The sequence below is a fragment of the Medicago truncatula genome, chromosome 4 (genome assembly GCF_003473485.1).
Source record: "Medicago truncatula cultivar Jemalong A17 chromosome 4, MtrunA17r5.0-ANR, whole genome shotgun sequence".
NCBI lineage: Eukaryota > Viridiplantae > Streptophyta > Magnoliopsida > Fabales > Fabaceae > Medicago > Medicago truncatula.
The window spans coordinates 16,427,480-16,449,751 of record NC_053045.1 but is presented as its reverse complement, the minus strand read 5'-3'; the positions used below and the strand labels follow the sequence as shown (position 1 = coordinate 16,449,751).

The following is a 22,272-nucleotide window of genomic DNA, read 5'->3' as shown; positions in this document are numbered from 1 at the left end:
ATCGGAGGAGTTTTGAACTCCGGCGTGGTGGTGCCACCGCCGGCCACCGCGCCGGAAAAGTGAGCCTCGCCGGAGAAGACAACCAGAATTGTAAGAGAGAAGTGAGAGCTTCTCTCTCTAAGTTAAACTTAGAGAGAGAAAGGAGGGAGAAGAATGAAATAAACCGGTGCCTGAACCTATTTATAAGCACCTGAACCGGTCCGGTTCATTTCCGGTTCTCTCCCTTTCCTTCTGCGCCCTCAGATCTATCGGTTTCTGAAACATCAAAACAGATAGAAAAGCCATGCACATACACGTGATTGATATTATTATTAACTGCGTTTTTATGATCGATCAATCATGTTTCTGTCAATATGTATAATCGAAACGTCGATGTTTCACCAGAAACGGTTTCTGAAACATTGAATCAAATCGAAAAGACATGCACAGAAAACATAATATGATACGATGCCAATTTGAATTTTCTTTATTATTTAAGTTCGTTCAATATTTTAATCAAATTAAAACATAAAGCAGTAACAAAGCAATCCGATTCAAGGTTTCGTAACCAGGCTCTGATACCACTGAAGGAAAACCGCATTTAAAACAGAATAAGCAGCGGAAAATAATTTCGATTTTCCTTCCTGGATCATTACGAATTATACGTGAATCAGTGATTCGATTGTTACCTTAAAGTGTTAGTTCTGGAAACTGAAGCTGGAAGCTGGAAACCGGAATCACGATCACAGCAGAGCAAGCAGCAAGCAGCAAAGCCTCTAGCAAGTCCACACGAACAGTGCTCCTCCAAAAACTCGGTGCTACCCAAGGAATCAGAAGTTCAGAGAGCTCGGGATTCTCCAAAACGCGTAACCTCAAACTTTAGCACTAGGGTTCTATTTATAGAACTCCTTGTGTGCTATGCAAGTCAGAAGCCACTATTGGACTTCACTAAGCCCAATAAATGTATTAAGTTTGAGAATGGTATGCGTGCTGATATTAAGCGGGCCATTGGCTACCAAAAGATAAGGAATTTTTCTGAATTGGTAAGCAGCTGTAGGATTTATGAGGAGGACACAAAAGTTCATTATAAGTTGATGAGAGAGCGAAGAGGTAAAGGACAGCAGAGTCGTCCGAAGCCGTATCGTGCTCCTGCTGACAAGGGTAAGCAGAGGCTGAATGATGAGAGGAGTCCTAGGAGGAGAGATGCTCCTATTGAGATTCTTTGTTTCAAGTGTGGTGAGAAAGGCCACAAGAGTAATGTATGTGACCGTGATGAGAAGAAGTGCTTCCGATGTGGGAAGAAAGGACACACATTGGCTGAGTTCAAGCGTGGTGACATTGTGTGCTACAATTGTGATGAAGAGGGTCATATTAGTTCTTAGTGCAGGAAGCCTAAGAAGGCTCTGGCAGGTGGCTAAGTTTTTGCTTTGACTGGTACGCAAACTACTAATGAGGATCGACTTATCAGAGGTACTTGTTTCTTTAATAGTACTCCTTTATTTGCTATTATAGATACTAGTGCTACACATTGTTTCATTTCTGTTGATTGTGCTTATAATTTGGGTCTGGTTATGTCTGATATGAATGGAGAAATGGTTGTTGAAACTCTAACTAAGGGTTCACTAACTACTTCTCTTGTTTGTTTAAGTTGTCGATTGTCTATGTTTGGTAGAGACTTTGAAGTTGATCTTGTTTGTTTGCCGTTGACGGGTATGGATTTAATCTTTAGGATGAACTGGTTAGAGAATAATCGTGTTCATATTAATTGTTTTAGTAAGACGGTACATTTTTCTTCTGCTGAGGAAGAAGGTGAAGTTGAGTTATTGACTACTAAACAGATGAAGCAATTAAAACGAGATGGAATTTTGATGTTTTCCTTGATGGCATATTTGTCGTTGGAGAATCAAGCTGTGATTGATAGATTGCCGGTTGTGAATGAATTTCCAGAGGTTTTTCCTGATGAGATTCCTGATGTGCCACCAGAGAGAGAGGTTGAATTTGCAATTGATCTCCGGTGTCGATGGCACCTTATCGTATGTCGGCGCCTGAGTTAGCGGAGTTGAAGAAACAGTTGGAGGACTTACTTCATAAAAAATTTGTAAGACCGAGTGTTTCACCTTGGGGAGCGCCGATATTGTTGATTAAGAAGAAGGATGGTAGCATGAGGTTGTGTATAGATTACCGTCAGTTGAATAAAGTGACGATAAAGAACAGGTATCTGAAGGAAAACCGTATTTAAAACAGAATAAGCAGCGGAAAATAATTTCGATTTTCCTTCCTGGATCATTACGAATTATACGTGAATCAGTGATTCGATTGTTACCTTAAAGTGTTAGTTCTGGAAACTGAAGCTGGAAGCTGGAAACCGTAATCACGCTCACAGCAGAGCAAGCAGCGAGCAGCAAAGCCTCTAGCAAGTCCACACGAACAGTGCTCCTCCAAAAACTCGGTGCTAGCCAAGGAATCAGAAGTTCAGAGAGCTCGGGATTCTCCAAAACGCGTAACCTCAAACTTTAGCACTAGGGTTCTATTTATAGAACTCCTTGTGTGCTATGCAAGTCAGAAGCCACTATTGGACTTCACTAAGCCCAATAAATGTATTAAGTTTGAGAATGGTATGCGTGCTGATATTAAGCGGGCCATTGGCTACCAAAAGATAAGGAATTTTTCTGAATTGGTAAGCAGCTGTAGGATTTATGAGGAGGACACAAAAGTTCATTATAAGTTGATGAGAGAGCGAAGAGGTAAAGGACAGCAGAGTCGTCCGAAGCCGTATAGTGCTCCTGCTGACAAGGGTAAGCAGAGGCTGAATTATGAGAGGAGTCCTAGGAGGAGAGATGCTCCTATTGAGATTCTTTGTTTCAAGTATGGTGAGAAAGGCCACAAGAGTAATGTATGTGACCGTGATGAGAAGAAGTGCTTCCGATGTGGGAAGAAAGGACACACATTGGCTGAGTTCAAGCATGGTGACATTGTGTGCTACAATTGTGATGAAGAGGGTCATATTAGTTCTCAGTGCAGAAGCCTAAGAAGGCTCTGGCAGGTGGCTAAGTTTTTGCTTTGACTGGTACGCAAACTACTAATGAGGATCGACTTATCAGAGGTACTTGTTTCTTTAATAGTACTCCTTTATTTGCTATTATAGATACTAGTGCTACACATTGTTTCATTTCTGTTGATTGTGCTTATAATTTGGGTCTGGTTATGTCTGATATGAATGGAGAAATGGTTGTTGAAACTCTAACTAAGGGTTCACTAACTACTTCTCTTGTTTGTTTGAGTTGTCCATTGTCTATGTTTGGTAGAGACTTTGAGGTTGATCTTGTTTGTTTGCCGTTGACGGGTATGGATGTAATCTTTAGGATGAACTGGTTAGAGAATAATCGTGTTCATATTAATTGTTTTAGTAAGACGGTACATTTTTCTTCTGCTGAGGAAGAAGGTGAGGTTGAGTTATTGACTACTAAACAGATGAAGCAATTAAAACGAGATGGAATTTTGATGTTTTCCTTGATGGCATATTTGTCGTTGGAGAATCAAGCTGTGATTGATAGATTGCCGGTTGTGAATGAATTTCCAGAGGTTTTTCCTGATGAGATTCCTGATGTGCCACCAGAGAGAGAGGTTGAATTTGCAATTGATCTTGTTCCTAGAACGAAGCCGGTGTCGATGGCACCTTATCGTATGTCGGCGTCTGAGTTAGCGGAGTTGAAGAAATAGTTGGAGGACTTACTTCATAAGAAATTTGTAAGACCGAGTGTTTCACCTTGGGGAGCGCCGGTATTGTTGATTAAGAAGAAGGATGGTAGCATGAGGTTGTGTATAGATTACCGTCAGTTGAATAAAGTGACGATAAAGAACAGGTATCTGAAGGAAAACCGCATTTAAAACAAAATAAGCAGCGGAAAATAATTTCGATTTTCCTTCCTGGATCATTACGAATTATACGTGAATCAGTGATTCGATTGTTACCTTAAAGTGTTAGTTCTGGAAACTGAAGCTAGAAACCGGAATCACGATCACAGCAGAGCAAGTAGCAAGCAGCAAAGCCTCTAGCAAGTCCACACGAATAGTGCTCCTCCAAAAACTCGGTGCTAGCCAAGGAATCAGAAGTTCAGAGAGCTCGGGATTCTCCAAAACGCGTAACCTCAAACTTTAGCACTAGGGTTCTATTTATAGAACTCCTTGTGTGCTATGCAAGACAGAAGCCACTATTGGACTTCACTAACCCCAATAACGAGTTTAGTAGTTTTGGTAACTGATTAGCGTTATTTACTAAACGCACCCCTTATATAAGTCGTACTTATATATTTCTCTTTTGACTGTTCTTTGTGTGTGACCCTTTAGGTTCTAGTCACGTTGGCAATAATATTTAATCTGATATTTAATATTATAAACAATGAGCGGTATCTAGCAACACATCATTGCTACCCAAGTGACAAGAATGTCAAGTGATCTGACGAAACCTTTCATGATAATATTCTTGTGTACAATTACTCCTTTGTCTCGATACCTTTTATTGATCCCAAGGCATAGGTATTGTCACCCTTGTATAGATCAATAATTATATTTCTTGATTCCGAAATATACTGAATAACGAATAAGTCCAATATCTCATATTGACTTAGTTCGGCATGGCCATGCAGTTTTACAGTCATATTTCATCAAGAGGCCTAAAGATATATCTCCTGTTAATGAGGAGGGACAAATCCCATCTAGGACACTCATGTACCTTAGCATGATTCATCAAGTACCCATCAACCAACGTTATGATTATCCTTTTACAGACAACGTTAGAATGGCAACAAAGCACTTGAGTCCACATCTAGAGATCATAGTGGTTTCAGGTCTAAGAGCGATATACATTATTATCATTGTGAGAATATCTTATGACAATTTCATAACTTACTATGTAGTATTCTCACGGTGGGTCAATCCAATATAAATATTACTCCTAATATTTATATCTATGTATAAACTTGATATCTCATATCTATGACCCATGAGATGCGGTCATCAGTCTACATACATAATAGTCTCGACGCTTTATTATTATCCTTTATTCATATTAAAGCTTTGACTACGGATACATTTAAGAATAGCGTTCTATAAGATAATGTAATCTCATGATTAAGTCACACTTAATATATTATTACACGAACTATCTATTCTAAGGACTTTATTACCATTATATAAATATAATAAAGAGTGCCATATATTATTCAATAATAAAAGTCATGATACATAAGATAGGTTTAACATAAACTATTGGCCTCTAGGGCTTACACCAACAATCTCCCACTAGCACTAGAGCTAATTAGGCATAAACCTAATACCCATAGATCTAGTATGACCATCATGCTTCTGCTGGGCAAGAGCTTTAGTAAGTGGATCAGCAACATTGTCCAATGTTGGTACTTTGCATATTTTAACATCTCCTCTTTCGATAATCTCTCGAATAAGATGATAACGCCTTTGTATGTGTTTGGATATTTGGTGAGATCTAGGTTCTTTGGCTTGTGCGATTGCACCATTGTTATCACATAGTAATTCAATGGGATCCACAATTCTCGGAACTATTCCAAGATCATAAACGAATTTCTTAATCCAAACAGCTTCTTTTGCGGCATTAGATGCAGCAATATACTCGGCTACAGTTGTAGAATCAGCGACTGTATAGATGAAACCAACGATCCCAAGGCTCCTTCTATTATTATTATCTTTAAAACGCTTGAAAACCCCCAACTTACAATTCTTTTCTCTTCTAATCATTTTCAAAGGTTAATTGAATTAAACTACTCCCTGTCGGAATTTCATTAAGATTCACCCACCCATGACTTATGCACTTCAACTTCGTATACCTCTTTCGTTTCTACTTCCTAACCCATCTCGGACTAACCCCGAGGTGGAGGAAAATTTGTTGTATGTTGGTGATGGATTACAGGTACATGAAGAGCATAATCAAGGTGACGAAGAAGGTGCACACATGCACCATGAAGAGGAGCCCCATGACCATAATTGAAACAATGAAAGATGGGCATGGATACAAACAGAGGTACAAAGAATAAACACCGAGCAACAAAGCTATTATCGTGTACCCAACGGTTGAGGGTAATAACTTCGAGATCAAGCCTGCACTACTCAATTTGGTGCAGCAAAATCAGTTTTCTAGATCACCCACTGAGGATCCAAATCTCCATATTTCTTCCTTCCTTAGACTCAGTGGCACCATAAAAGAGAACCAAGAAGCCGTAAGACTTCATCTCTTTCCCTTTTCCTTAAGGGATAGAGCTAGCGCTTGGTTCCATTCCCTAGAAGTCGGTTCCATCACTTCATGGGACGATATGAGGCAAGCATTCCTTGCCCGATTTTTCCCCCCATCTAAAACCGCTAAACTTAGAGATCAAATCACGCGGTTCAATCAAAAAGATGGGGAGTCTCTCTATGAAGCGTGGGAGCGTTACAAGGAAATGCTTAGACTTTGTCCCCACCATGGTTTGAAAAAGTGGCTCATAGTCCACACTTTTTATAATGGCCTAAGATATACCACTAAGATGTCTATTGATGCAGCTGCAGGTGGAGCACTAATGAACAAGAATTATACGGAGGCTTACGCATTGATTGAAGATATGGCTCAGAATCACTACCAATGGACCAACGGAAGAGCCATCACCGCCTCTACACCCTCCAAAAAGGAGGCAGGTATGTACGAGGTCTCTGATTATGATCACCTTGCTGCTAAGGTTGATGCCTTAACTCAAAAATTTGAAAAAATTAATGTTAATGCTGTCACACCTTCTCCTACATCTCCTCCTTGTGAAATCTGTGGTATATTTGGTCATATTGGTGTTGATTGTCAGTTAGGTAGTGCTGCTAACAGTGTTGAGCAATTAAACTATGCTCAATACAACCAAGGAACGAGGCCAAATCAAAACTTTTATAAAAACCCTTAAGGTTCCTATGGGCAAGTAGCACCACCTGGCTATACGAACAACCAGAGGGTAGCTCAGAAGTCTAGTTTGGAAATTCTGTTGGAAAATTGCATGATGAATCAGAATAAACAGCTCCAAGAATTAAAAAACCAAACAGGATTTCTAAACGACTCTCTCTCCAAACTCACTACCAAGGTTGATTCTATCGCCACACACACCAAAATGCTCGAAACCCAAATCTCCCAAGTGGCCCAACAAGTGGCCACCTCTTCTCAAACACCAGGAGTCTTTCCCGGTCAACCTGAAACGAACCCCAAAGCTCATGTCAATGTTATTTCTCTTGGGGGTAGTAAGTTAGAAGAGACCGTTACTAAAGCCAAAAGTGTCAAGGGAGAGAGTGTTAAGCTTCTAGGTGAGGAGCATGCGATAAAGAAACCACTTGATGAGAACAAAGCCCTTTCCCCATTAAGGCTCGTTAAGCTTAACTTGGAGGCTCGATTTAATAAATTCTTAAACATACTTCAAAAGATTTGCATTCAAATTCCCTTTGCTGAAGCTTTGTCTCGTATGCCTCTATATGCCAAGTTTTTAAAAGACATTTTTTCCAAGAAGAAGGCTATAGAGCAAAATGAGACAATAGCTTTGGCAAGAGAAGAAAGTGCAATCATCAAGAAGCCACCTCCAAAGCTTAGAGATCTAGGAAGTTTTGCCATCCCTTGTGTGATACGGAGTGAAACCTTAAACCGAGCCTTATGTGATTTAGGAGCTAGCGTTAGTATGTTGCCCTTACCCCTCTTTAAAAGGCTGGGGATGGGAGAGTTAAAGCCTACCGAAACAACATTGAAGCCAGCCGATCGTTCTGATATCCAACCTGTCGGATATGTCGAGGACATCCCCGTTAAAATAGAAGGGATAGACATCCCAACTGATTTCATGGTGCTTGACATAGATGAGGACAATGAGTGCCCTATAATTTTAGGACGACCCTTCCTCGCCACTGCAGGTGCTATAGTAGATGTTCAGAATGGTAGGATTGTTTTTCAAGTGAGTGATGAGCTAATAGGGTTTGAGTTGGAGAATTATATGAAAGGTCCATCTCTATATTCTTGTAACGCGATTAAAGGTCATGATGTGAAAGAACGCTCATTAGCGTCATCTACACAATATGACCTCTTTGATCCCTTCTAAGGACACTTTCTTATAACGTCAAGCTAATGACTATAAAGAAGCGCTTCGTGGGAGGCAACCCACGCATTTAACTGCTTTTGTTTTGTTTTGTTGTTTGTTTTTAATTGTTTTGTAGGTAATTGTCCGAGTATGATTCGAGAAAACGGAGAAATTTTGAAGCCAATTCATCCAGAACCTTGGCACGGCCCATGCTCACACTGGAACGGCCGTGCCAGACCTTACCTCCCAAAAACCCTCCAAAACTCCAAAAACTTGGCACGGCCCGTGCTAGGGTTGGCACAGCCGTGCCCGACTCCGGGTAAAAATATACCCCATCTTTCATCTTCTTCTTCCCTCATTCTCCACCACAAACATCTCTCTACATTCAAACTTCTCTCAAAAACCTCCATAACCATAGAAATTTCAAACCTCCATATCTCCCTCAAAACCTCACCATTTCACAAAATTTCTGCACCCAATCAACCACAATCAACATTTCAATCATAACCTTTCAATCAAAAACAACTTTCCTTCATCCCTATCAAATATCATCAAATTCGTAGCCCCCATTCACCTACCTAAAAACCCACAAATTCTTCACCAATTCACTCAACCCAACTCCTAACACTTTCTCAAACCCCAACCCCATCACCCAACCAACCTTTTCCACCAAAAACACTTCCCAAAACCCAACCTTCACCCAAAACACAAAAGGTCAAACCAAGGTCAAGGATCAATGGCATCTAGGAGAGGTGGAGCAAGCTCTTCCGGAGGACCACAATCAAAGAAGAAAACGCAAGCCAAGAATCATGGCATAATCTTCAAGGACACCAAGCAAAGGGACAGGTATAAGACTCTTATCTCTAAACCTTTGCACCCTTGTCGATATCCCGATTCTTATACTTTGAGTGTGCTAGGACTAAGGGATAATATGTTTAGCTTACTAGGAAATTTAGGATGGGTTGATATGCTTAGACCTATGAAAGGTTTTGAAAATTTCACTTATGAATTCTTAAGTTCTATTGAATTTACGAAGGATAAAGTGAACTTTGATAGCCCCGACCATAGAGTCTCCTTCCGACTTTTGAATATGGATTACGAGATGTCTCTTGAAAAATTTTGTTTAGAGATGGACTTCGCAAATGCGGGGTTTATCCATGACTCTTGGAATCCAAATTTAAAGTCGGAAGACTACGACCCCGCTCTCTTTTGGAAACGCATTACCGGGTTAAGGCAATATAATCCTCACAACAATAAAGCTAGTAACATTCACAACCCCGTCCTTAGATACCTCCAGAGAGTCATGGCTTGTACTATTTGGGGTCGAAAAGAGGTAGGAATAACTAGGACGGATGAACTTTTTATGCTTTAGGCAATGCTTAGCAACAATCCCGTTAATACTTGCTTCTACCTACTTGATTACCTTTCCTCCATAGGTGCTAGGCCTGATAATAGAGCTGAGATAGTAGTCGGTGGTATCATTACCTTCATCGCTAGGAAGTTTGGAGTGGGTCAGGAAGAGGGGATAAATCCAATTGAGGGCAACGATAGGCTTAATATTGAAACCCTTGTTGCTATGAATTTCATTAAGATTCACCCACCCATGACTTATGCACTTCAACTTCGTATACCTCTTTCGTTTCTACTTCCTAACCCATCTCGGACTAACCCCGAGGTGGAGGAAAATTTGTTGTATGTTGGTGATGGATTACAGGTACATGAAGAGCATAATCAAGGTGACGAAGAAGGTGCACACATGCACCATGAAGAGGAGCCCCATGACCATAATTGAAACAATGAAAGATGGGCATGGATACAAACAGAGGTACAAAGAATAAACACCGAGCAACAAAGCAATTATCGTGTACCCAACGGTTGAGGGTAATAACTTCGAGATCAAGCCTGCACTACTCAATTTGGTGCAGCAAAATCAGTTTTCTAGATCACCCACTGAGGATCCAAATCTCCATATTTCTTCCTTCCTTAGACTCAGTGGCACCATAAAAGAGAACCAAGAAGCCGTAAGACTTCATCTCTTTCCCTTTTCCTTAAGGGATAGAGCTAGCGCTTGGTTCCATTCCCTAGAAGTCGGTTCCATCACTTCATGGGACGATATGAGGCAAGCATTCCTTGCCCGATTTTTCCCCCCATCTAAAACCGCTAAACTTAGAGATCAAATCACGCGGTTCAATCAAAAAGATGGGGAGTCTCTCTATGAAGCGTGGGAGCGTTACAAGGAAATGCTAAGACTTTGTCCCCACCATGGTTTGAAAAAGTGGCTCATAGTCCACACTTTTTATAATGGCCTAAGATATACCACTAAGATGTCTATTGATGCAGCTGCAGGTGGAGCACTAATGAACAAGAATTATACGGAGGCTTACGCATTGATTGAAGATATGGCTCAGAATCACTACCAATGGACCAACGGAAGAGCCATCACCGCCTCTACACCCTCCAAAAAGGAGGCAGGTATGTACGAGGTCTCTGATTATGATCACCTTGCTGCTAAGGTTGATGCCTTAACTCAAAAATTTGAAAAAATTAATGTTAATGCTGTCACACCTTCTCCTACATCTCCTCCTTGTGAAATCTGTGGTATATTTGGTCATATTGGTGTTGATTGTCAGTTAGGTAGTGCTGCTAACAGTGTTGAGCAATTAAACTATGCTCAATACAACCAAGGAACGAGGCCAAATCAAAACTTTTATAAAAACCCTTAAGGTTCCTATGGGCAAGTAGCACCACCTGGCTATACGAACAACCAGAGGGTAGCTCAGAAGTCTAGTTTGGAAATTCTGTTGGAAAATTGCATGATGAATCAGAATAAACAGCTCCAAGAATTAAAAAACCAAACAGGATTTCTGAACGACTCTCTCTCCAAACTCACTACCAAGGTTGATTCTATCGCCACACACACCAAAATGCTCGAAACCCAAATCTCCCAAGTGGCCCAACAAGTGGCCACCTCTTCTCAAACACCAGGAGTCTTTCCCGGTCAACCTGAAACGAACCCCAAAGCTCATGTCAATGTTATTTCTCTTGGGGGTAGTAAGTTAGAAGAGACCGTTACTAAAGCCAAAAGTGTCAAGGGAGAGAGTGTTAAGCTTCTAGGTGAGGAGCATGCGATAAAGAAACCACTTGATGAGAACAAAGCCCTTTCCCCATTAAGGCTCGTTAAGCTTAACTTGGAGGCTCGATTTAATAAATTCTTAAACATACTTCAAAAGATTTGCATTCAAATTCCCTTTGCTGAAGCTTTGTCTCGTATGCCTCTATATGCCAAGTTTTTAAAAGACATTTTTTCCAAGAAGAAGGCTATAGAGCAAAATGAGACAATAGCTTTGGCAAGAGAAGAAAGTGCAATCATCAAGAAGCCACCTCCAAAGCTTAGAGATCTAGGAAGTTTTGCCATCCCTTGTGTGATACGGAGTGAAACCTTAAACCGAGCCTTATGTGATTTAGGAGCTAGCGTTAGTATGTTGCCCTTACCCCTCTTTAAAAGGCTGGGGATGGGAGAGTTAAAGCCTACCGAAACAACATTGAAGCCAGCCGATCGTTCTGATATCCAACCTGTCGGATATGTCGAGGACATCCCCGTTAAAATAGAAGGGATAGACATCCCAACTGATTTCATGGTGCTTGACATAGATGAGGACAATGAGTGCCCTATAATTTTAGGACGACCCTTCCTCGCCACTGCAGGTGCTATAGTAGATGTTCAGAATGGTAGGATTGTTTTTCAAGTGAGTGATGAGCTAATAGGGTTTGAGTTGGAGAATTATATGAAAGGTCCATCTCTATATTCTTGTAACGCGATTAAAGGTCATGATGTGAAAGAACGCTCATTAGCGTCATCTACACAATATGACCTCTTTGATCCCTTCTAAGGACACTTTCTTATAACGTCAAGCTAATGACTATAAAGAAGCGCTTCGTGGGAGGCAACCCACGCATTTAACTGCTTTTGTTTTGTTTTGTTGTTTGTTTTTAATTGTTTTGTAGGTAATTGTCCGAGTATGATTCGAGAAAACGGAGAAATTTTGAAGCCAATTCATCCAGAACCTTGGCACGGCCCATGCTCACACTGGAACGGCCGTGCCAGACCTTACCTCCCAAAAACCCTCCAAAACTCCAAAAACTTGGCACGGCCCGTGCTAGGGTTGGCACAGCCGTGCCCGACTCCGGGTAAAAATATACCCCATCTTTCATCTTCTTCTTCCCTCATTCTCCACCACAAACATCTCTCTACATTCAAACTTCTCTCAAAAACCTCCATAACCATAGAAATTTCAAACCTCCATATCTCCCTCAAAACCTCACCATTTCACAAAATTTCTGCACCCAATCAACCACAATCAACATTTCAATCATAACCTTTCAATCAAAAACAACTTTCCTTCATCCCTATCAAATATCATCAAATTCGTAGCCCCCATTCACCTACCTAAAAACCCACAAATTCTTCACCAATTCACTCAACCCAACTCCTAACACTTTCTCAAACCCCAACCCCATCACCCAACCAACCTTTTCCACCAAAAACACTTCCCAAAACCCAACCTTCACCCAAAACACAAAAGGTCAAACCAAGGTCAAGGATCAATGGCATCTAGGAGAGGTGGAGCAAGCTCTTCCGGAGGACCACAATCAAAGAAGAAAACGCAAGCCAAGAATCATGGCATAATCTTCAAGGACACCAAGCAAAGGGACAGGTATAAGACTCTTATCTCTAAACCTTTGCACCCTTGTCGATATCCCGATTCTTATACTTTGAGTGTGCTAGGACTAAGGGATAATATGTTTAGCTTACTAGGAAATTTAGGATGGGTTGATATGCTTAGACCTATGAAAGGTTTTGAAAATTTCACTTATGAATTCTTAAGTTCTATTGAATTTACGAAGGATAAAGTGAACTTTGATAGCCCCGACCATAGAGTCTCCTTCCGACTTTTGAATATGGATTACGAGATGTCTCTTGAAAAATTTTGTTTAGAGATGGACTTCGCAAATGCGGGGTTTATCCATGACTCTTGGAATCCAAATTTAAAGTCGGAAGACTACGACCCCGCTCTCTTTTGGAAACGCATTACCGGGTTAAGGCAATATAATCCTCACAACAATAAAGCTAGTAACATTCACAACCCCGTCCTTAGATACCTCCAGAGAGTCATGGCTTGTACTATTTGGGGTCGAAAAGAGGTAGGAATAACTAGGACGGATGAACTTTTTATGCTTTAGGCAATGCTTAGCAACAATCCCGTTAATACTTGCTTCTACCTACTTGATTACCTTTCCTCCATAGGTGCTAGGCCTGATAATAGAGCTGAGATAGTAGTCGGTGGTATCATTACCTTCATCGCTAGGAAGTTTGGAGTGGGTCAGGAAGAGGGGATAAATCCAATTGAGGGCAACGATAGGCTTAATATTGAAACCCTTGTTGCTATGAATTTCATTAAGATTCACCCACCCATGACTTATGCACTTCAACTTCGTATACCTCTTTCGTTACTACTTCCTAACCCATCTCGGACTAACCCCGAGGTGGAGGAAAATTTGTTGTATGTTGGTGATGGATTACAGGTACATGAAGAGCATAATCAAGGTGACGAAGAAGGTGCACACATGCACCATGAAGAGGAGCCCCATGACCATAATTGAAACAATGAAAGATGGGCATGGATACAAACAGAGGTACAAAGAATAAACACCGAGCAACAAAGCAATTATCGTGTACCCAACGGTTGAGGGTAATAACTTCGAGATCAAGCCTGCACTACTCAATTTGGTGCAGCAAAATCAGTTTTCTAGATCACCCACTGAGGATCCAAATCTCCATATTTCTTCCTTCCTTAGACTCAGTGGCACCATAAAAGAGAACCAAGAAGCCGTAAGACTTCATCTCTTTCCCTTTTCCTTAAGGGATAGAGCTAGCGCTTGGTTCCATTCCCTAGAAGTCGGTTCCATCACTTCATGGGACGATATGAGGCAAGCATTCCTTGCCCGATTTTTCCCCCCATCTAAAACCGCTAAACTTAGAGATCAAATCACGCGGTTCAATCAAAAAGATGGGGAGTCTCTCTATGAAGCGTGGGAGCGTTACAAGGAAATGCTAAGACTTTGTCCCCACCATGGTTTGAAAAAGTGGCTCATAGTCCACACTTTTTATAATGGCCTAAGATATACCACTAAGATGTCTATTGATGTAGCTGCAGGTGGAGCACTAATGAACAAGAATTATACGGAGGCTTACGCATTGATTGAAGATATGGCTCAGAATCACTACCAATGGACCAACGGAAGAGCCATCACCGCCTCTACACCCTCCAAAAAGGAGGCAGGTATGTACGAGGTCTCTGATTATGATCACCTTGCTGCTAAGGTTGATGCCTTAACTCAAAAATTTGAAAAAATTAATGTTAATGCTGTCACACCTTCTCCTACATCTCCTCCTTGTGAAATCTGTGGTATATTTGGTCATATTGGTGTTGATTGTCAGTTAGGTAGTGCTGCTAACAGTGTTGAGCAATTAAACTATGCTCAATACAACCAAGGAACGAGGCCAAATCAAAACTTTTATAAAAACCCTTAAGGTTCCTATGGGCAAGTAGCACCACCTGGCTATACGAACAACCAGAGGGTAGCTCAGAAGTCTAGTTTGGAAATTCTGTTGGAAAATTGCATGATGAATCAGAATAAACAGCTCCAAGAATTAAAAAACCAAACAGGATTTCTGAACGACTCTCTCTCCAAACTCACTACCAAGGTTGATTCTATCGCCACACACACCAAAATGCTCGAAACCCAAATCTCCCAAGTGGCCCAACAAGTGGCCACCTCTTCTCAAACACCAGGAGTCTTTCCCGGTCAACCTGAAACGAACCCCAAAGCTCATGTCAATGTTATTTCTCTTGGGGGTAGTAAGTTAGAAGAGACCGTTACTAAAGCCAAAAGTGTCAAGGGAGAGAGTGTTAAGCTTCTAGGTGAGGAGCATGCGATAAAGAAACCACTTGATGAGAACAAAGCCCTTTCCCCATTAAGGCTCGTTAAGCTTAACTTGGAGGCTCGATTTAATAAATTCTTAAACATACTTCAAAAGATTTGCATTCAAATTCCCTTTGCTGAAGCTTTGTCTCGTATGCCTCTATATGCCAAGTTTTTAAAAGACATTTTTTCCAAGAAGAAGGCTATAGAGCAAAATGAGACAATAGCTTTGGCAAGAGAAGAAAGTGCAATCATCAAGAAGCCACCTCCAAAGCTTAGAGATCTAGGAAGTTTTGCCATCCCTTGTGTGATACGGAGTGAAACCTTAAACCGAGCCTTATGTGATTTAGGAGCTAGCGTTAGTATGTTGCCCTTACCCCTCTTTAAAAGGCTGGGGATGGGAGAGTTAAAGCCTACCGAAACAACATTGAAGCCAGCCGATCGTTCTGATATCCAACCTGTCGGATATGTCGAGGACATCCCCGTTAAAATAGAAGGGATAAACATCCCAACTGATTTCATGGTGCTTGACATAGATGAGGACAATGAGTGCCCTATAATTTTAGGACGACCCTTCCTCGCCACTGCAGGTGCTATAGTAGATGTTCAGAATGGTAGGATTGTTTTTCAAGTGAGTGATGAGCTAATAGGGTTTGAGTTGGAGAATTATATGAAAGGTCCATCTCTATATTCTTGTAACGCGATTAAAGGTCATGATGTGAAAGAACGCTCATTAGCGTCATCTACACAATATGACCTCTTTGATCCCTTCTAAGGACACTTTCTTATAACGTCAAGCTAATGACTATAAAGAAGCGCTTCGTGGGAGGCAACCCACGCATTTAACTGCTTTTGTTTTGTTTTGTTGTTTGTTTTTAATTGTTTTGTAGGTAATTGTCCGAGTATGATTCGAGAAAACGGAGAAATTTTGAAGCCAATTCATCCAGAACCTTGGCACGGCCCATGCTCACACTGGAACGGCCGTGCCAGACCTTACCTCCCAAAAACCCTCCAAAACTCCAAAAACTTGGCACGGCCCGTGCTAGGGTTGGCACAGCCGTGCCCGACTCCGGGTAAAAATATACCCCATCTTTCATCTTCTTCTTCCCTCATTCTCCACCACAAACATCTCTCTACATTCAAACTTCTCTCAAAAACCTCCATAACCATAGAAATTTCAAACCTCCATATCTCCCTCAAAACCTCACCATTTCACAAAATTTCTGCACCCAATCAACCACAATCAACATTTCAATCATAACCTTTCAATCAAAAACAACTTTCCTTCATCCCTATCAAATATCATCAAATTCGTAGCCCCCATTCACCTACCTAAAAACCCACAAATTCTTCACCAATTCACTCAACCCAACTCCTAACACTTTCTCAAACCCCAACCCCATCACCCAACCAACCTTTTCCACCAAAAACACTTCCCAAAACCCAACCTTCACCCAAAACACAAAAGGTCAAACCAAGGTCAAGGATCAATGGCATCTAGGAGAGGTGGAGCAAGCTCTTCCGGAGGACCACAATCAAAGAAGAAAACGCAAGCCAAGAATCATGGCATAATCTTCAAGGACACCAAGCAAAGGGACAGGTATAAGACTCTTATCTCTAAACCTTTGCACCCTTGTCGATATCCCGATTCTTATACTTTGAGTGTGCTAGGACTAAGGGATAATATGTTTAGCTTACTAGGAAATTTAGGATGGGTTGATATGCTTAGACCTATGAAAGGTTTTGAAAATTTCACTTATGAATTCTTAAGTTCTATTGAATTTACGAAGGATAAAGTGAACTTTGATAGCCCCGACCATAGAGTCTCCTTCCGACTTTTGAATATGGATTACGAGATGTCTCTTGAAAAATTTTGTTTAGAGATGGACTTCGCAAATGCGGGGTTTATCCATGACTCTTGGAATCCAAATTTAAAGTCGGAAGACTACGACCCCGCTCTCTTTTGGAAACGCATTACCGGGTTAAGGCAATATAATCCTCACAACAATAAAGCTAGTAACATTCACAACCCCGTCCTTAGATACCTCCAGAGAGTCATAGCTTGTACTATTTGGGGTCGAAAAGAGGTAGGAATAACTAGGACGGATGAACTTTTTATGCTTTAGGCAATGCTTAGCAACAATCCCGTTAATACTTGCTTCTACCTACTTGATTACCTTTCCTCCATAGGTGCTAGGCCTGATAATAGAGCTGAGATAGTAGTCGGTGGTATCATTACCTTCATCGCTAGGAAGTTTGGAGTGGGTCAGGAAGAGGGGATAAATCCAATTGAGGGCAACGATAGGCTTAATATTGAAACCCTTGTTGCTATGAATTTCATTAAGATTCACCCACCCATGACTTATGCACTTCAACTTCGTATACCTCTTTCGTTTCTACTTCCTAACCCATCTCGGACTAACCCCGAGGTGGAGGAAAATTTGTTGTATGTTGGTGATGGATTACAGGTACATGAAGAGCATAATCAAGGTGACGAAGAAGGTGCACACATGCACCATGAAGAGGAGCCCCATGACCATAATTGAAACAATGAAAGATGGGCATGGATACAAACAGAGGTACAAAGAATAAACACCGAGCAACAAAGCAATTATCGTGTACCCAACGGTTGAGGGTAATAACTTCGAGATCAAGCCTGCACTACTCAATTTGGTGCAGCAAAATCAGTTTTCTAGATCACCCACTGAGGATCCAAATCTCCATATTTCTTCCTTCCTTAGACTCAGTGGCACCATAAAAGAGAACCAAGAAGCCGTAAGACTTCATCTCTTTCCCTTTTCCTTAAGGGATAGAGCTAGCGCTTGGTTCCATTCCCTAGAAGTCGGTTCCATCACTTCATGGGACGATATGAGGCAAGCATTCCTTGCCCGATTTTTCCCCCCATCTAAAACCGCTAAACTTAGAGATCAAATCACGCGGTTCAATCAAAAAGATGGGGAGTCTCTCTATGAAGCGTGGGAGCGTTACAAGGAAATGCTAAGACTTTGTCCCCACCATGGTTTGAAAAAGTGGCTCATAGTCCACACTTTTTATAATGGCCTAAGATATACCACTAAGATGTCTATTGATGCAGCTGCAGGTGGAGCACTAATGAACAAGAATTATACGGAGGCTTACGCATTGATTGAAGATATGGCTCAGAATCACTACCAATGGACCAACGGAAGAGCCATCACCGCCTCTACACCCTCCAAAAAGGAGGCAGGTATGTACGAGGTCTCTGATTATGATCACCTTGCTGCTAAGGTTGATGCCTTAACTCAAAAATTTGAAAAAATTAATGTTAATGCTGTCACACCTTCTCCTACATCTCCTCCTTGTGAAATCTGTGGTATATTTGGTCATATTGGTGTTGATTGTCAGTTAGGTAGTGCTGCTAACAGTGTTGAGCAATTAAACTATGCTCAATACAACCAAGGAACGAGGCCAAATCAAAACTTTTATAAAAACCCTTAAGGTTCCTATGGGCAAGTAGCACCACCTGGCTATACGAACAACCAGAGGGTAGCTCAGAAGTCTAGTTTGGAAATTCTGTTGGAAAATTGCATGATGAATCAGAATAAACAGCTCCAAGAATTAAAAAACCAAACAGGATTTCTGAACGACTCTCTCTCCAAACTCACTACCAAGGTTGATTCTATCGCCACACACACCAAAATGCTCGAAACCCAAATCTCCCAAGTGGCCCAACAAGTGGCCACCTCTTCTCAAACACCAGGAGTCTTTCCCGGTCAACCTGAAACGAACCCCAAAGCTCATGTCAATGTTATTTCTCTTGGGGGTAGTAAGTTAGAAGAGACCGTTACTAAAGCCAAAAGTGTCAAGGGAGAGAGTGTTAAGCTTCTAGGTGAGGAGCATGCGATAAAGAAACCACTTGATGAGAACAAAGCCCTTTCCCCATTAAGGCTCGTTAAGCTTAACTTGGAGGCTCGATTTAATAAATTCTTAAACATACTTCAAAAGATTTGCATTCAAATTCCCTTTGCTGAAGCTTTGTCTCGTATGCCTCTATATGCCAAGTTTTTAAAAGACATTTTTTCCAAGAAGAAGGCTATAGAGCAAAATGAGACAATAGCTTTGGCAAGAGAAGAAAGTGCAATCATCAAGAAGCCACCTCCAAAGCTTAGAGATCTAGGAAGTTTTGCCATCCCTTGTGTGATACGGAGTGAAACCTTAAACCGAGCCTTATGTGATTTAGGAGCTAGCGTTAGTATGTTGCCCTTACCCCTCTTTAAAAGGCTGGGGATGGGAGAGTTAAAGCCTACCGAAACAACATTGAAGCCAGCCGATCGTTCTGATATCCAACCTGTCGGATATGTCGAGGACATCCCCGTTAAAATAGAAGGGATAAACATCCCAACTGATTTCATGGTGCTTGACATAGATGAGGACAATGAGTGCCCTATAATTTTAGGACGACCCTTCCTCGCCACTGCAGGTGCTATAGTAGATGTTCAGAATGGTAGGATTGTTTTTCAAGTGAGTGATGAGCTAATAGGGTTTGAGTTGGAGAATTATATGAAAGGTCCATCTCTATATTCTTGTAACGCGATTAAAGGTCATGATGTGAAAGAACGCTCATTAGCGTCATCTACACAATATGACCTCTTTGATCCCTTCTAAGGACACTTTCTTATAACGTCAAGCTAATGACTATAAAGAAGCGCTTCGTGGGAGGCAACCCACGCATTTAACTGCTTTTGTTTTGTTTTGTTGTTTGTTTTTAATTGTTTTGTAGGTAATTGTCCGAGTATGATTCGAGAAAACGGAGAAATTTTGAAGCCAATTCATCCAGAACCTTGGCACGGCCCATGCTCACACTGGAACGGCCGTGCCAGACCTTACCTCCCAAAAACCCTCCAAAACTCCAAAAACTTGGCACGGCCCGTGCTAGGGTTGGCACAGCCGTGCCCGACTCCGGGTAAAAATATACCCCATCTTTCATCTTCTTCTTCCCTCATTCTCCACCACAAACATCTCTCTACATTCAAACTTCTCTCAAAAACCTCCATAACCATAGAAATTTCAAACCTCCATATCTCCCTCAAAACCTCACCATTTCACAAAATTTCTGCACCCAATCAACCACAATCAACATTTCAATCATAACCTTTCAATCAAAAACAACTTTCCTTCATCCCTATCAAATATCATCAAATTCGTAGCCCCCATTCACCTACCTAAAAACCCACAAATTCTTCACCAATTCACTCAACCCAACTCCTAACACTTTCTCAAACCCCAACCCCATCACCCAACCAACCTTTTCCACCAAAAACACTTCCCAAAACCCAACCTTCACCCAAAACACAAAAGGTCAAACCAAGGTCAAGGATCAATGGCATCTAGGAGAGGTGGAGCAAGCTCTTCCGGAGGACCACAATCAAAGAAGAAAACGCAAGCCAAGAATCATGGCATAATCTTCAAGGACACCAAGCAAAGGGACAGGTATAAGACTCTTATCTCTAAACCTTTGCACCCTTGTCGATATCCCGATTCTTATACTTTGAGTGTGCTAGGACTAAGGGATAATATGTTTAGCTTACTAGGAAATTTAGGATGGGTTGATATGCTTAGACCTATGAAAGGTTTTGAAAATTTCACTTATGAATTCTTAAGTTCTATTGAATTTACGAAGGATAAAGTGAACTTTGATAGCCCCGACCATAGAGTCTCCTTCCGACTTTTGAATATGGATTACGAGATGTCTCTTGAAAAATTTTGTTTAGGGATGGACTTCGCAAATGCGGGGTTTATCCATGACTCTTGGAATCCAAATTTAAAGTCGGAAGACTACGACCCCGCTCTCTTTTGGAAACGCATTACCGGGTTAAGGCAATATAATCCTCACAACAATAAAGCTAGTAACATTCACAACCCCGTCCTTAGATACCTCCAGAGAGTCATAGCTTGTACTATTTGGGGTCGAAAAGAGGTAGGAATAACTAGGACGGATGAACTTTTTATGCTTTAGGCAATGCTTAGCAACAATCCCGTTAATACTTGCTTCTACCTACTTGATTACCTTTCCTCCATAGGTGCTAGGCCTGATAATAGAGCTGAGATAGTAGTCGGTGGTATCATTACCTTCATCGCTAGGAAGTTTGGAGTGGGTCAGGAAGAGGGGATAAATCCAATTGAGGGCAACGATAGGCTTAATATTGAAACCCTTGTTGCTATGAATTTCATTAAGATTCACCCACCCATGACTTATGCACTTCAACTTCGTATACCTCTTTCGTTTCTACTTCCTAACCCATCTCGGACTAACCCCGAGGTGGAGGAAAATTTGTTGTATGTTGGTGATGGATTACAGGTACATGAAGAGCATAATCAAGGTGACGAAGAAGGTGCACACATGCACCATGAAGAGGAGCCCCATGACCATAATTGAAACAATGAAAGATGGGCATGGATACAAACAGAGGTACAAAGAATAAACACCGAGCAACAAAGCAATTATCGTGTACCCAACGGTTGAGGGTAATAACTTCGAGATCAAGCCTGCACTACTCAATTTGGTGCAGCAAAATCAGTTTTCTAGATCACCCACTGAGGATCCAAATCTCCATATTTCTTCCTTCCTTAGACTCAGTGGCACCATAAAAGAGAACCAAGAAGCCGTAAGACTTCATCTCTTTCCCTTTTCCTTAAGGGATAGAGCTAGCGCTTGGTTCCATTCCCTAGAAGTCGGTTCCATCACTTCATGGGACGATATGAGGCAAGCATTCCTTGCCCGATTTTTCCCCCCATCTAAAACCGCTAAACTTAGAGATCAAATCACGCGGTTCAATCAAAAAGATGGGGAGTCTCTCTATGAAGCGTGGGAGCGTTACAAGGAAATGCTAAGACTTTGTCCCCACCATGGTTTGAAAAAGTGGCTCATAGTCCACACTTTTTATAATGGCCTAAGATATACCACTAAGATGTCTATTGATGCAGCTGCAGGTGGAGCACTAATGAACAAGAATTATACGGAGGCTTACGCATTGATTGAAGATATGGCTCAGAATCACTACCAATGGACCAACGGAAGAGCCATCACCGCCTCTACACCCTCCAAAAAGGAGGCAGGTATGTACGAGGTCTCTGATTATGATCACCTTGCTGCTAAGGTTGATGCCTTAACTCAAAAATTTGAAAAAATTAATGTTAATGCTGTCACACCTTCTCCTACATCTCCTCCTTG

At 41.4% G+C, this 22,272-nt stretch overlaps 5 non-coding genes across 5 annotated transcripts; all 5 read right to left on the bottom strand.

The window, feature by feature from the left end:
- Positions 1 to 6,371: 6,371 nt before the first annotated feature.
- LOC120580356 (small nucleolar RNA R71) lies at positions 6,372 to 6,478 on the bottom strand. Its single transcript, XR_005646080.1, has one exon. It is a non-coding gene; the product is annotated as a small nucleolar RNA R71 (small nucleolar RNA).
- Positions 6,479 to 10,240: 3,762 nt separating this feature from the next.
- On the bottom strand, positions 10,241 to 10,347 carry LOC120580362 (small nucleolar RNA R71). The gene has a single exon (XR_005646086.1). It is a non-coding gene; the product is annotated as a small nucleolar RNA R71 (small nucleolar RNA).
- Positions 10,348 to 14,109: 3,762 nt separating this feature from the next.
- On the bottom strand, positions 14,110 to 14,216 carry LOC120580360 (small nucleolar RNA R71). Its single transcript, XR_005646084.1, has one exon. It is a non-coding gene; the product is annotated as a small nucleolar RNA R71 (small nucleolar RNA).
- A 3,762-nt stretch (positions 14,217 to 17,978) lies between these two features.
- Positions 17,979 to 18,085, bottom strand: LOC120580359 (small nucleolar RNA R71). Its single transcript, XR_005646083.1, has one exon. It is a non-coding gene; the product is annotated as a small nucleolar RNA R71 (small nucleolar RNA).
- Positions 18,086 to 21,847: 3,762 nt separating this feature from the next.
- LOC120580358 (small nucleolar RNA R71) lies at positions 21,848 to 21,954 on the bottom strand. Its single transcript, XR_005646082.1, has one exon. It is a non-coding gene; the product is annotated as a small nucleolar RNA R71 (small nucleolar RNA).
- Positions 21,955 to 22,272: the final 318 nt, after the last annotated feature.